The 9,681-nt window shown below is 38.5% G+C and overlaps 1 pseudogene; it reads right to left on the reverse strand.

Annotated features, from left to right (window-relative positions):
- Positions 1 to 2,144: 2,144 nt before the first annotated feature.
- LOC137767787 (secretory carrier-associated membrane protein 1 pseudogene) lies at positions 2,145 to 3,194 on the reverse strand (annotated as a pseudogene).
- Positions 3,195 to 9,681: the final 6,487 nt, after the last annotated feature.

Here is a 9,681-nt window from a genome sequence, read left to right on the forward strand (position 1 = left end):
GGGGAAGAATAAAAGTGATTTAACCATTTACACCCAGCCAATTTTTTAATCTCAAATAATATAATCTAATAGAGTGCCCTTACTTTTCAAAATCAAGTTGAATTCTTATTATTCTGCAATCTTTTAGGTTAGCTAATGACTTCCAAAACAACAGTATTGTGACCTTACAAATGTCTTTAAGTCATTTAATCAGTTATTAAAAATGACTCAAAGTTTCAACCCAAGTATACTATAAGAATGAAGTCCTGTGCTGCATAGTAATAATTTTAACATGATTATATCCATAATTAATACATTCAACTGTATCTGTATTTTCTTGCTTGATGCAAGTTAAATGTTTTATTTTTTCTGTTGCTACAAATTTTTTTTTTTTAATAAATTTATTTACTTATTTATTTATTTTTTTTACCTGTGTTGGGTCTTCGTTTCTGTGCGAGGGCTTTCTCTAGTTGTGGCGAGCGCGGGCCACTCTTCATTGCGGTGCGTGGGCCTCTCACTATCGCGGCCTCTCCTGTTGCGGAGCACAGGCTCCAGATGCGCAGGCTCAGTAGTTGTGGCTCACGGGCCCAGTTGCTCCGCAGCATGTGGGATCTTCCCAGACCAGGGCTCGAACCCGTGTCCCCTGCATTGGCAGGCAGATTCTCAACCACTGCGCCACCAGGGAAGCCCTGTTGCTACAAATTTTAATGTATTCAGTCTGTCTCAAAAATTCGAAGACTGAGGTGCATTAGGGATTCAAGTATATGTGAAGTGCCAGGGTCTTTTTATTTTTAATGCCAACTAGACATGAGAGGCTAAAAGAAAAATTTCTTAAATACTGTTATGTTCTTTTTGGACATCGAGTTAGGCTAGACTTTAATACCTCTGTTAAAAATTACACACACATACCCCAGGAAAGAGCTGCCAAACACAATCTCAGTTCAATTAAAAAGAGTAGCCACAAGAATATACCAAAGTTTCCATACAGTAATGTTTTACTATGATATGAATACTGAAAATTAAAAACAAAAAGGTATTATCATCACTACATTCTACTCCATCAATTATCTACCTTTTCTTTTTTTTTTAAAATTTATTTATTTGTATTTTTAATTTTTTTGGCTGTGTTGGGTCTTCGTTTCTGTGCGAGCGCTTTCTCCAGTTGCGGCGAGTGGGGGCCACTCTTCATTGTGGTGCGCGGGCCTCTCACTGTCACGGCTTCTTCCGTTGCGGAGCACAGGCTCCAGATGCGCAGGCTCAGTAGTTGTGGCTCACGGGCTCAGTTGCTCCGCGGCATGTGGGATCTTCCCAGACCAGGGCTCGAACCCGTGTCCCCTGCATTGGCAGGCAGATTCTTAACCACTGCGCCACCAGGGAAGCCCCACTACCTTTTCTTTTGGATAATGCACTGCATATTATATTATATCCTCGTATTGCACCCTAGTGAATTTTTATTTAAAAGAAAGTATTACAGAAAATCATTTCTATGATTCTATAAACAACTCCCCAATCCTGCAACCATAAGCAGTGCATAACCCAAAATACTAATTCTTTTAAGAAACATGGTGACCATGCAAGATCAGAGCTTGATTATCAAAATATAAGCTACTCAAAAAAAGAAAATAAAAAGATAAAATTTACATTATCTACCATGAAATGTACACAGGTTCTTCACTAGTGACTGAAACTGCTAAAAAGCAAGCCAATTTAAAAATCCCTAAGTCTCTGATGTCCTATTTCTTTCAATGTAAATAAGGAAAAGGAACAAAGCATTGCTTTACTGCTCCAATGTGTAATCCTTACGTCTGACTCTTGAAAGAATGACTGCAGCAAGTACTAAGTGCATTTTTAATCATAAGTGCCATGTTAATTTCAGTGTGTCACCACTGAAATAATTTGCTGAACATTCATCCCCCCAAAAAATATGGAGAATATTTATTTCGCATGTCATTTTTTTTTTTTTTTGCAAGGGGCACTGAAATATTAAGAAACTATCAGGTAAATAATAGGACAAGGAAGTTTTTCTGGTTTTAGCCCATGCATAAGTGATTAGGAAATATACATGCTGTGTGTACTGTGTGTTTTGAACAAAACAAATATTTATAGAATACAGTAACTGGAGAAAAAAGTACAGTCAGAAGGTAACAATGCATTGTTTGAAGACTCTAAATTTGGTTACCCTTGAAAGCATTCTGAGCTGCACTAGTTGCTGTGGTTGAAGCTGCATTTGCAGCTGCGGTCTGGACAGTTTTGTTGGACATCACACCTGTTGCAGACTCTTGTTGGGCCTTCTCAAAACTAGCACCTGTTGTGTGATACAGTCCATGTACCTTTTTAAACATAACTAGCGAGATGACTGCTGATGCTGTGAAAAGTGCTGCTATGATTATCATCATGATTCCAACAGGAATACTTTTGTTGAGACCAGTAAGGGATGAAATCCAACCGCAGTTACCCCAATTATGAAATCCTGCAGCCTGGAGTACATGCACAGCAAACTGACAAATATAGACGAAAAAGAATACAAAGAATCTGAATGAACTGTCACTCCTGAAAGCTCCGTAAAGTGGTCTGTACCAACAGACAAATGAACAAGGAGTAAAAAGCAAGAACCACAGGATACTCAATCCAAAATCAACCCCTCTTGGAGGATCAACACAAAACCAAGCCAAGCATCCGAAGATATTTAGAAACAGTGTTACAGCATGGAACATCCATAAGTAGTACATAATCTTTACTGTCTTTTGGAATTCTACAGGAATGTCTACAGAAAAATCCTGATAGAAACAAGGTCCCACAGGAAAATTGTCAGGAAGAGGTGGCCAATTGTTTTTTTCTGCCGTGTTGACTGAGATTTTGCATTTCTCGTTCTCGACGATCTAATTCTGCTGCTTTTCTTTCTATTTCTTCCTGGCGTTTAAGAAGTTCAGCTTGGGCCAAGGCATGCTCCTTTGCAATCTGTGTATAAGCCGGATGTTCCTCTGTTGGTTTCATTATTGCTGGTTGTGTACTGGGTACGTTAGACACTTGCACATTGCCCGGTGGAGGTGTTCTAGAATCCAAGAATGGATTGTATTCATCAAGTCCTGGTGGGACATTTCTTGTCACTTGTGTAACTGATGGGTCCTTGAAAGGGTTGTTGAGATCCGGGTCTGCAAACGGGTAACTATCAAAATCCGACATCTCGCGCTCGGCGTCACCCACCCGACCCAGGCGCAGAGAGAGAGAGGAGGCGAGGCCGCCGCCCCCCTGTGCGCTCACGTCGCTGCAGCCGCCGCCGCCGCCGAGCAGATCCGGGTGCAGCTCGCGAGGCCACCCAGCCGGCCGTGCCCCTGAGCATGCCCGGTGCGACGGGCTGCCGGACGCCGGCGCAGCTCCTAGTTCGCCATCCCGTTCCTCCGGGCTGGGGGTGCCTTCTTGAGAAAGCCCATGATTCAGTTTTTGCCTGATTGCTGATGGCTGATTGCCATCCTAGTAATGGTATTTTTTTGGATCCCATAGGTACTTACACACATGTATCAGGTAATGGAAACTTCTTGGCTTCATTAGAGACGTGCTTTCCTAGTGTCTTACTTTTATTCTCCTGCACAATATGTCAAGTGTTAACCTGTAATTATACCTGGAAGTCCAACTTTCAAAGATTAAACCCAGAGTTTCAAGATTTACTCTAGTTCATAAAGCCTTTCAAAACTTTACCTGCTACTCCCATACATCTTGTTACCTTCCTTTGATAAATCTCTTATCGGCCCTGAACTAAAACACAGAGCACCGCACAGCACAGGCAGAGCTATAAATTTTTACTCAAGTGATGGGCGTCATTTGAACCTGTCCTGACATCGATGCTGCCAGCTCCAATTCCACAGCATGGCTTCATTTCTTGAAACAATGAACAAAATTTGAGCTAGTCTAACAGAGTTACCATTAAAAGGGGGAAAACAAGCTATTGAGAATAATTTTAATAAAGAATGGAAGATAAATTGCTTTTGAAAAAAAAAGGATTTAAAAAAAACCCTCTTAAGAAATTATGGTTAAATTCCAAACTGACTCTGCAGTGTTAATTATAAAACTATACTTATAGCTATCTGCAATTTTAGTTCTCCAAAGCATTCTCTCTGGTTACCTTTGATTCTCAAAACTCTTCATTTTCCTGCTATTACCACCTTTGTTTTAGGTCACAAAGGTAGTTGATTACTTCAGTTTCTTTTCTTTTTTAAAAATCATCTTTCTGGTCTCCACTCTGACTCCTCTTAGATCCTGCAAAGTATTTGCTGACTGTTGATGAATTCATTAATCTGTTGCTGTGTTGGCATTTTGTGCCTCATTTTTTCCTGAAAATTGTGTTTATTTTAACTTTTTGTTATGGAAATTTCAAAAGTACACAGAAGTACAGAGATTAGTGTAATAAATCGCCATGTGTCTACTATCCAGCTCAACAGTTAACAATGTATATATAGCTAATCTTATTTTATCTATCTTAGATTATATTTATAATTTTATTCATCATGCAGATATGTAATTTTGTTGTCTTTCCAAGAGACAATGACTCCTAGTAATTCAATACCATTATCTAATGTTAATATTGACAGTATTAATTGTTGCTAATTTTACTAGGAAGGATTTCAACTAATATAAAAACCATGTTTAAATTTCAACAATTGTCATATAAATGTCTTAAAAAATTAACATTTTTAAATTTCCTGTTTCAATCAAGCAGCTTTTAAAAAATTGTGGTAGGAACACGTAACATGAAATCTAGCCACTTAACACGTTTTTAAGTATACACTACAGTATTGTTAACTGTAGGCACTCCATGGTGCAGAAGATCTGTAAAGCTTATTCATTTTACAAGACAGAAACTATACCCGCTGATGGGACTTCCCCGGTGGTCCAGTGGTAAAGAATCCACCTTCCAATGCAGGGTATGTGGGTTCGATCCCTGGTAGGGGAACTAAGATCCCACATGCCGTGGGGCAACTAAGCCTGCGCGCCACAACTACTGAGCCCGAGCGCCCTGGAGCCTGTGCATCACAACTAGAGAGAGAAAATGTGCATGCCACAAGTAGAGAGAAGCCCCGTTTGCCACAAGGAAGATCCCACGTGCGGCAACTAAGACCCGACGCAGCCAAAAACAATAAAAAGAAACTATACCTATTGAATAGCAACCCATCATTTTCCCCTCCCCCAAATCCCTAGCAACCACCATTCCACTCTTTATCTCTGTGAGTTTGACTAGTTTAGATATCTCATATAAGTGGAATCATGTGTATGTGTCCTTCTGTGACTGGCTTATTTCAGTTAGTGTGATGTCCTCCAGGTTCATCCATGTTGTCACGTGTTGCAGAATTTCCTTCTTTGTAAAGGCTGATAATATTCCATTGTGCGCATTTATGATATTTGCTTTATCCATTCACCTGTTGATGGACACTGGGGTTGCTTCCGTATCTTGGCTGTTGTGACTAACACTGAAGTAAACATGGAAGTGCACATATCTCATCAATTCTTTTGGTTATATGCCCAGGAGTGGGATTGCTCGATCATATGGTAGTTCTATTTTTAATATCTTGAGAAACCTCCATACTGTTTTCATAGAGGCTGTACCGTTTTACATTTCCGCCAAAAATGTACAAGGATTCTAATTTCTCCACATCCTCTCCAACACCTGTTATCTTTCAGTTTTTTGATAATGTCTTTTTTATGGTTGGTTCGTTCGAATAAGACTGTACACACTGCACTTGGTTAATGGTCATTATTTAGTTTGCTCTGTAACAGTCCCTCCTCTCTTTTCTTTTCTTTTTCCCTTGCAAATTTTACATTGAAGGACCTGAATTCTATATAATTTCCTGTAGAGAATCTTATAGAGTTTCCTACATTCTGGATTGGACTGATGACATTCCTGTGGTTTTATAGAACAAGTTTGTCTATCTCTGAATTTTCTATAAATTATTAATTAGATCTAGAGCCTTGATAAAACTAAGGTTTGATTTCTTTTTTGGGTGTGTGTGTAAAGTATAGCATAGGTCATGCTGGCTACTGCCTATTGCACCACATCAGTAAAAACAACAAAGTTTGACTAGATAGAGGAGGTGAGTGGCATCTAGGGGTAAAAGCAATATTATATGCAAAGGTCCTGTGGCAGGAAGGAACCTGGTCCATCAAAGAGATTTTTTTTTTTTTTTACATCTTTATTGGAGTATAATTGCTTTACAATGGTGTATCAGTTTCTGCTTTATAACAAAGTGAATCAGTTATACATATATGTATGTCCCCATATCTCTTCCCTCTTGCATCTCCCTCCCTCCCACCCTCCCTATCCCACCTATCTAGGTGGTCAAAAAGCACTGAGCTGATCTCCCTGTGCTATGCAGCTGCTTCCCACTAGCTATCTATTTTACATTTGGTAGTGTATATATGTCCATGCCACTCTCTCACATTGTCCCAGCTTACCCTTCCCCCTCCCCGTATCCTCAAGTCCATTCTCTAGTAGGTCTGCATCTTTATTCCCGTCTTGCCCCTAGGTTCTTCTGCCCATTTTCTTTTTTTTTTTTTTTTTGTAGATTCCATATATATCTGTTAGCATACGGTATTTGTTTTTCTCTTTCTGACTTACCTCACTCTGTATGACAGCCTCTAGGTCCATCCACCTCACTGCAAATAACTCAGTTTCATTCCTTTTTATGGCTGAGTAATATTCCATTATATATATGTGCCTCATCTTCTATATCCATTCATCTGTTGATGGACACTTAGGTTGCATCCATATCCTGGCTATTGTAAATAGAGCTGCAATGAACATTTCGGTACATGACTCTTTTTGAATTATGGTTTTCTCAGGATATATGCCCAGTAGTGGGATTGCTGGGTCATATGGTAGTTCTATTTTTAGTATTTTAAGGAACCTCCATACTGTTCTCCATAGTGGCTGTATCAATTTACATTCCCACCAACAGTGCAAGAGGGTTCCCTTTTCTCCACACCCTCTCCAGCATTTATTGTTTGTAGATTTTTTGATGATGGTCATTCTGACCAGTGTGAGATGATATCTCATTGTAGTTTTGATTTGCATTTCTCTAATGATTAATGATGTTGAGCATTCTTTCATGTGTCTGTTGGCAATCTGTATATCTTCTTTGGAGAAATGTCTATTTAGGTCTTCTGCCCATTTTTGGATTGGGTTGTTTGTTTTTTTGATATTGAGCTGAATGAGTTGCTTGTATGTTTTGGAGATTAATCCTTTGTCAGTTGCTTTATTTGCAAATATTTTCTCCCATTCTGAGGGTTGTCTTTTCGTCTTGTTTATGGTTTCCTTTGCTGTGCAAAAGCTTTTAAGTTTCATTAGGTCCCATCTGTTTATTTTTGTTTTTATTTCCATTTCTCTAGCAGGTGGGTCAAAAGGATCCTGCTGTGATTTATGTCATAGAGTGTTCTGCCTATGTTTTCCTCTAAGAGTTTGATAGTGTCTGCCCTTACACTTAGGTCTTTAATCAATTTTGAGTTTATTTTGGTGCATGGTGTCAGTGAGTGTTCTAATTTCCTACTTTTACATGTAGCTGTCCAATTTTCCCAGCACCACTTATTGAAGAGGCTGTCTTTTCTCCACTGTATATGCTTGCCTCCTTTATCAAAGATAAGGTGACCATATGTGTGTGGGTTTATCTCTGGGCTTTCTATCCTGTTCCATTGATCTATATTTCTGTTTTTGTGCCAGTACCAAACTGTCTTGATTACTGAAGCTTTGTAATATAGTCTGAAGTCAGGGAGCCTGATTTCCCCAGCTCCATTTTTCGTTCTCAAGATTGCTTTGGCTATTTGGGGTCTTTTGTGTTTCCATACAAATTGTGAAATTTTTTGTTCTAGTTCTGTGAAATATGCCAGTGGTAGTTTGATAGGGATTGCATTGAATCTGTAGATTGCTTTGGGTAGTAGAGTCATTTTCACAATGTTGATTCTTCCAATCCAGGAACATGGTATATCTCTCCATCTATTTGTATCATCTTTAATTTCTTTCATCAGTGTCTTATAATTTTCTGTATACAGGTCTTTTGTCTCCTTAGGTAGGTTTATTCCTAGATATTTTCTTCTTTTTGTTGCAATGGTAAACGGGAGTGTTTTCTTAATTTCACTTTCAGATTTTTCATCATTAGTGTATAGAAATGCAAGAGATTTCTGTGCATTAATTTTGTATCCTGCTACTTTACCAAATTCATTGATTAGCTCTAGTAGTTTTCTGGTAGCATCTTTAGGATTCTCTATGTATAGTATCATGTCATCTGCAAATAGTGACAGCTTTACTTCTTCTTTTCCGATTTGGATTCCTTTTATTTCATTTTCTTCTCTGATTGCTGTGCCTAACGCTTCCAAAACTATGTTGAATAATAGTGGTGAGAGTGGGCAACCTTGTCTTTTCCTGATCTTAGTGGAAATGGTTTCACTTTTTCACCATTGAGGATGATGTTGGCTGTGGGTTTGTCATATATGGCCTTTATTATGTTGAGGAAAGTTCCCTCTATGCCTGCTTTCTGGAGGGTTTTCATCATAAATGGGTGTTGAATTTTGTTGAAAGCTTTCTCTGCATCTATTGAGATGATCATATAGTTTTTCTCCTTCAATTTGTTAATATGGTGTATCACATTGATTGATATACGTATATTGAAGAATCCTTGCATTCCTGGGATAAACCCCACTGGCTCATGGTGTATGATCCGTTTAATGTGCTGTTGGATTCTGTTTGCTAGTATTTTGTTGAGGATTTTTGCATCTATGTTCATTAGTGATATTGGCCTGTAGTATTCTTTCTTTGTGACATCTTTGTCTGGTTTTGGTATCAGAGTGATGGTGGCCTCGTTGAATGAGTTTGGGAGTGTTCCTCCCTCTGCAATATTTTGGAAGAGTTTGAGGATAGGTGTTAGCTCTTCTCTAAATGTTTGATAGAATTCGCCTGTGAAGCCATCTGGTCCTGGGCTTTTGTTTGTTGGAAGATTTTTAATAGCAGTTTCAATTTCAGTGCTTGTGATTGGTCTGTTCATATTTTCTATTTCTTCCTGGTTCAGTCTCAGAAGTTTGTGCATTTCTAAGAATTTGTCCATTTCTTCCAGGTTGTCCATTTTATTGGCATAGAGTTGCTTGTAGTAATCTCTCATGATCCTTTGTATTTCTGCAGTGTCAGTTGTTACTTCTCCTTTTTCATTTCTAATTCTATTGATTTGAGTCTTCTCCCTTTTCTTCTTGATGAGTCTGGCTAATGGTTTATCAATTTTGTTTATCTTCTCAAAGAACCAGCTTTTAGTTTTATTGATCTTTGCTACTATTTCCTTCATTTCTTTTTCATTTATTTCTGATCTGATCTTTATGATTTCTTTCCTTCTGCTGGCTTTGGGGTTTTTTTGTTCTTCTTTCTCTAATTGCTTTAGGTGCAAGTTTAGGTTGTTTATTTGAGATGTTTCTTGTTTCTTAAGGTGGGCTTGTATAACTATAAACTTCCCTCTTAGAACTGCTTTTGCTGCATCCCATAGGTTTTGGGTCATCGTGTTTTCATTGTCATTTGTTTCTAGGTATTTTTTGATTTCCTCTTTGATTTCTTCAGTGATCTCTTGGTTATTAAGTAGTGTGTTGTTTAGCCTCCATGTGTTTGTATTTCTTACAGATTTTTCCCTGTAATTGATATCTAGTCTCATAGCGTCGTAGTCGGAAAAGATACTTGATACG

Source organism: Eschrichtius robustus, chromosome 7 (assembly GCF_028021215.1).
Source record: "Eschrichtius robustus isolate mEscRob2 chromosome 7, mEscRob2.pri, whole genome shotgun sequence".
Classification (NCBI taxonomy): Eukaryota; Metazoa; Chordata; class Mammalia; order Artiodactyla; family Eschrichtiidae; genus Eschrichtius; species Eschrichtius robustus.